At 41.6% G+C, this 6,027-nt stretch overlaps 1 long non-coding RNA gene across 1 annotated transcript; it reads left to right on the plus strand.

Annotated features, from left to right (window-relative positions):
• The first annotated feature begins 200 nt into the window (after positions 1-200).
• Positions 201-5,533, plus strand: LOC137471632 (uncharacterized). Its single transcript, XR_010997729.1, has 2 exons — positions 201-449; positions 4,287-5,533. It is a non-coding gene; the product is annotated as an uncharacterized lncRNA (long non-coding RNA).
• The last annotated feature ends 494 nt before the right edge of the window (positions 5,534-6,027 follow it).

Here is a 6,027-nt window from a genome sequence, read left to right on the forward strand (position 1 = left end):
CAAATACACTTTTTTCGCCCCTTCTTCTTATTGCAGCTATATTAAAGCAATCTGAAAGCAAATTCCCTCTAGTCACTGGTAGGATGTGGGAGGTGTTTGCACCTTCTAAGAGTGGCCAGTTCTGCTCAATTGGCCACACCTGCACTTGGTTTCATAGCAAGGAAGGAGCTGGACTTGTAGGGAAAGGCTGGTGTGTGAATAGTGTGCTGATGTCGCTTTTGTGGAGGGCTGGAAGCTGAAGAAAGTCTGAATTGGGAATATAATGTTCTATGAATGAGCTGAAGTATTTCTGAGATAGAGGTAGAGACCTTTTTATAGAGTGATGATGTTAAAATGAGGAATACTGCCTGGATGAAAGCTGCTGCTGTGAAGGTGCCTCCCAAGGAAGAGGAAAGAGTGTGGGGAAGCAGTGAGGACTGGAGTTCAGCTGCTCTGCACAAAGTTTCCTGGTATGTCAGAACTTTTTCCCCTTGGAAAAGGGCAGACTACTGAGAGCAAGGATGAAAGACCTGGCAATGTGGTTACAGCCCTGGTTGTCCTGTGAGCCTTCAGAGTGAGGCCTGGCAAGCTCTGCCTACTGCAACTGGAAGATAGTAGCAAGGAGAGAAACCAAGCCCTGCTGACTTGGGCTGAGTAAGAGATCAGAGGTTGCTTTTTCCTCAGGAAAATGCTCCTTTGAAAGCCTTGTGGTTTTGATTAGCCCATTTGCTGTTACCTGTCTACAAATGGCTCCCAGATGAGATCCACTTCAGCTCCTGGAAGTGATGCAGCACTAATAGGTAATTCAGAATGGTGAGTGAGTATTAGGGGGCCTGTGTTGGCTCTTAGAGCCCCAAGACTTGTTTGGGATGATATCACAGTCTGCAGGACCCTTGGCAGGGATGATGGGCTCTGGATGGCTTTATTTTATGTACATGTATACAGGCAAGTGCATAAATAATCACAAAGAACTCCTGCAGAGCTGTGGTGAACCTGCCAGCCTGCTCTGAGTAGCTCTGTGTGCCCTCTGCCTGTGGCTCACCAGTGAGTACTCCTTGCAGCTGAGCAGGAAGGAAACATGAGGCTGAGTCTTGTGATGCAGTGTGATATTTGAGCCTTTTGTTAAACTGATGGCATGTTGTTGGGGTAATGTCTGTGAAGTTAAAGCTTTTATCAGAACAAGCAGTGGTGCTTTGATTCTAGTACAAGGAGGATGTTGTAAATCCCGGGATATTGCAGGTTCAGGGAAAGGGTGACATCACTTAGACATGTTTTTTAAGCAGGTTCACCAAAATCTGGAGATGTTCATTGGTCCAGATGAGTTTGCAACTGTCAAATGCCTGACCTTCATTTCTATTGTACTTTGAAGAATTAATACAGATGTTGGTACTGACTATGCTGTTGCTAGTGACTAGAAGAAAAGGCTAGAAGTCCTTTGTTCTAGGATGTCAAACTCCATTTTTCTGTAGTTACCCAGGTTAATTAAGATACACTTAATTTCTGGACCATTAACTGTGGCTTGTCATCACTATGTGCAAAGTGATGGGCCAATTCCACAAAAACTCTTTTTTGCCTTGCAAAAGTCCCTTCTCTCTGATCACTCTGGGTTCAATCTCAGTTTGATCCCTGTATAAGCCATTCACTTAAGAGTTGGACTCAAGGATCCTTGGGAGTCCCTTCCAGCTCACGATATTCTGTGAAATCTGTGATCTGAGTAAGACTTTGGGCCACACGTCAGAAAACTTGACTGAAATAAGAAACTGGAAAAATTTGCATGATGGCATTTGTGATGGTAGTGGCTGTAGCACTGATGAACTGAGTTGCCTTGCCTTCCTCGTCTCGGTGCTTGGGAAAGCACCAGAATCCTTCCCAGCCTTTCACATATTGAGCTGAGGATGTATTTCCTCCACCTGATTTTTGTTGCAACTCTGTAATACATTGCTAAGTTAATTTTTGGCTTCTGCTTCACAGATACCCTTCTCTTCATTATAAGAGTGAGGGGTGGGAGTTTGAGGAAAACGGGAGAGGTGTTTTCAAGTAATAGGATCATCCTTCTCTTTGGTCCATTAATTGCTGTTGTCCACCGGTATTTTAGTCATCCCTCCCATCCAATGGAGCTTGCAGAGTGATGAGGAACACAGTCCAAGGATTGTTTGGAATTGTGCAGTCAAATGTCTAGGACAATGGAAATGTTAGGGATGCTTTGCTTGCTCTGAGTGATTCCTGATGCAATTAATCTCTCCTTTTGAAACAGATATGGTTTGGTTTGGGCTGGGCAGAGGGATAGAAATCATTAATCCAACCCAGAACTCTTTGAAGTTACTCTGTTCCTTTGTGGATTAGCAGTGACACTGAGCAGTGTGTACATGGGTCCCAAAGCTGGTTTATTGTTCAAAGCGTATCACTTAGTGACTTATCCTGGCTAGTCCTGAACTCCACATGTACTTCTTGATGGACTTTGTTTGATTTTTTGGTTTTGCTTTTATCACAATAACGTTATGGTCCGTTAATACGGAGTCCCACAAACCTCTGATTGGAGCAGAAGATCATTTCTGCCTGCAAATATCTGAATCTACTTGAAGACAAAGGAGGGTTTGTCCAATAACAATAACGTCTCAGTAGAGGTCTGGGGAGCTTGTGGTGTGGGGTGTGAGCTGTGGGAAATTCAGGACTCTTGGCCAACTAACCAATATGATTAAATAGAAGCAGTTTATTGTTTATATTATGTACTTATTTCTACATGTTAACTCTACTGTATATGCTGATCACATATTTCTTATTGGTGCCTTTTCTTGTGGACGTGTTTTGTATTCTTTTGGTACTTCTCAGAATATGTATTTGGTTACAGTCTAGGTGTTTTGCCACACCCCCCTTATCGAGTTTTTGTGGTCTTGGAATTTCATTTCTCAGCTTCTTCTTTCTTATTTTAGCACAGTTTATGTTTTAGTAACCTTGATGAATTCCAGAGGGCCCTGAGAAAATTCTGATATGAACAATTACAAACGAAATGGCTAGTGCACCCTGTAGTCTAAGTTGTCCAGAAAATGGCTGGTGCACTCTATAGTCTAAGTTGTTCAGATACATTGCTACAGTGACCCAGGCTGTGTATGGGCTGGAGTGCAGTTTCAGGCTGTCTTGTAGCTGTTGCCTGCCTTTTCCTGTGCCTCTCCAGACTGATAGTGCCCAAAAGCTGCAATCCACGAGGAAGTTCTGAATCCTTCCGTAGAAATGCATATACACATACTGTCTCATTTTATGCTTTTTGTAAAAAATGTTTTGGCTCAAGTGACAAATGCTGAGGTAGGAACCTGTCCTTTTCCCTGTCATATCAGCTCCAGAAACTGAGGGAGGTCTCTGCAAATAATTTCTTAATCAAATAATTTTCTGGAGTCTCAGCAGAACAGCAATAAGAAACAGAAATGATGGGAGGTAGTAAATGTAACATGCACACTGTAATGGAGGAATAACGGTGTTTGACAGTTGCAACTTAAGTCACGATGTTAGAAAAATAATTTCATTTAAATTTTGTGGAATTTTTGGCCTTGGAAACATTCAAGACTCAACTAAACATGTCCCTGAGCAGCCTGGTCTAATTACACCTGCTTTGAACTGGAGGTTGGAGTAGATGACTTCCAGAGGTCCCTTCTTACTTAAATTATTCTGTGATTTCAATAAAAGTCTCCCATACCTTTGTCACTTTCTCTCTGTATGGTGTGTGATATATGTTACACTGTTTTGGCAGGGATTTTCTGAGTCATTTATACCGAAATAATTCTTGAAAAGATTAATAAATATTATACCACACCATATCACTTTACTGTGTGTGCTACTCTTCCTATCAGTGCTTGGCTGTATTCATGGCTGCTGTAAATCACTTTAGCCATGTGGATAGTTAGTTGCAACACTTTAATTTAATTTCTTTCATGTATTCACATCTGAACCTTGATTTTCTTAGTACTGTGTCCAGTGTGTGGTGCTTAAAAGGAGATTAATGTTCGGGGGTTATCTTTCAGCTTTTAAATTCATAACAAAACCTCTCTCAGACTTGGGCTAAGGCTGCTCAGGGGCAGCCAAATAAAATTCAGGATTGCTTCTAATCTTTTCTTTATTGCTAATATGATTTAAAGATCCTCTGTCTACATGAGAACTGGGCCCTTGGATGCATTCATTTTCAGACAGGACTCCAAAGAGCTCGTATAATGTTAATATCTTTCACGCTGGTGAAATGTCACTGTTTTTTTTGGTTGTTTTTTTTTTGGTTTTTTTTTTTTTTTTTTTTTTTTTTTTTTTTTTTTTGTTATTGGCAGAGAATCTGGCATATTCCACGGTGTTTCAGGGTTGACAGATTGAAGATCCAACCTCTGCCAGTTGGCTGGGAGGGAACACCAAGCCTTGGATGCACATATTCTTGTGGGAACAGTCTACTTCTGGAAATCAGGAACTATTTCCTTAAACTGCTGATTACTTGGAGGCTGTACCGCAAGGAGCATAATTCTCTTGCCTTGTTTCTCTTCCTAAACAGCTGTTTCCTGGCCGTGGCTGGACACAGGGTACTGGGCTGGAAGGCCCTTGGATTTAGCTCAGTCTGGTTGCTGGTATTGCTCTGGCTGGAGCTGTGCCTAATCCTGGTGGGTGAAGGAGGACCCAGACAAATGATACAGCTGGGGACTGAGGGAGGGTGGTTGAGGAAGCGTGATGGAGGTGGTCATCGTTGACTGTTGAAATGAGGTTTAATTGCTGCTGTTCAACGAACACTGCTGCTGTTGAACACATGTCACAGGCTAAAATCTCCCTTGATTTTAAGGTCTTAATCATATTGCCCTGACAATCAGCAAAATGGACATATTGTGCAGACCGCAAGATGTCAACAAGACACACCCACTGTCCACATTTGGCAGCTTTTTTTGAAAAGTGAAATAACAAGCACCAGGAGTGCCAAACCAAACCTAAAATGAAGACAAAACCAGAAGGACCATCCAAATGGGTGTGTGTCTATTTGAAACAGACCTTTTTTCAACAGGTCTCATGACACGCTTGTCCCAGACTGGAATCCAAGTCATCAGGTTTATGGTAACGAATGATTCAAAGTGAGCAACTCCCTCCCCTTCTCTCTGCTCAGGTTTTTTGAGATTTCTATGGTGAGATGAAGGAGGGAAGAAATCTAAGACTGCCTAACCTCAAACCTCTAAGGCACAATTCTATTACTGGTGATGGATGGTGTGCTGTGGGCACACCAAATGGAAAATACATTGATTAGGTTGATACATGCCTCAACTCAGGGTTGTCTCAGACTTATCTGGGGAGCCCAGGTCACTCTTCTAAAGGATTTAATGGAGGCTTTTGAAGCCTGAAGACCTCATTGGGTCCCAAAATATAAGGACTAAGATGATCAGGGACTTGTCTGTATATGTTGCCGAGCATTCTTTATTTACTTTTTCACCTCCTGCCTGGCTATGAATATGTATAGGCAGTTAATTCTTTATAACCTTACATTCTTTGCACCATTACTTATATAGAACTGATCACTTTAAATTAAACCTTACTTTTTACTGAATATTTAAAGACATCATTATGAAGTATTCCAGAGTAGAAATCAATAGTTTAGTCATCCATAACCAAAACTTCTTAGATGTTGTAAATGGAGTTCTCAAGTTTTTCCTCTGTATTGAAATATTAGCTAGAACAAAAATGAATGCTGAACCTTTTTAGTCAGCCTGACTGTTGTAGTGCTTTCTCCAGCTTTCCAAATCTGCCGTGGTCAATTAAGGATCACAGCACTTGCCATTTTGACTGAAGTTTTGTAGCTGTGGGTTATTAAAACATGTAGGGGTTTCCTCTCTAATATATTGATGCCTTGGAAGCTTCTACTGTGTGCTCTGCACCCTCAGCCACAGAGAACAGAAACTTTCCATCAGTTCATGACATGCAGTCAAAGTCGCATTTCAGCATGCACTAAACAGATCCTATTCTGTTTGAGTTGGTTGACATTCAGGGATGGAAATGAAATTATAAAAATCATCCCTTATTCATAAAGCCACTGAATGGTTT

This window comes from Anomalospiza imberbis, chromosome 3 (genome assembly GCF_031753505.1).
Source record: "Anomalospiza imberbis isolate Cuckoo-Finch-1a 21T00152 chromosome 3, ASM3175350v1, whole genome shotgun sequence".
Classification (NCBI taxonomy): Eukaryota; Metazoa; Chordata; class Aves; order Passeriformes; family Viduidae; genus Anomalospiza; species Anomalospiza imberbis.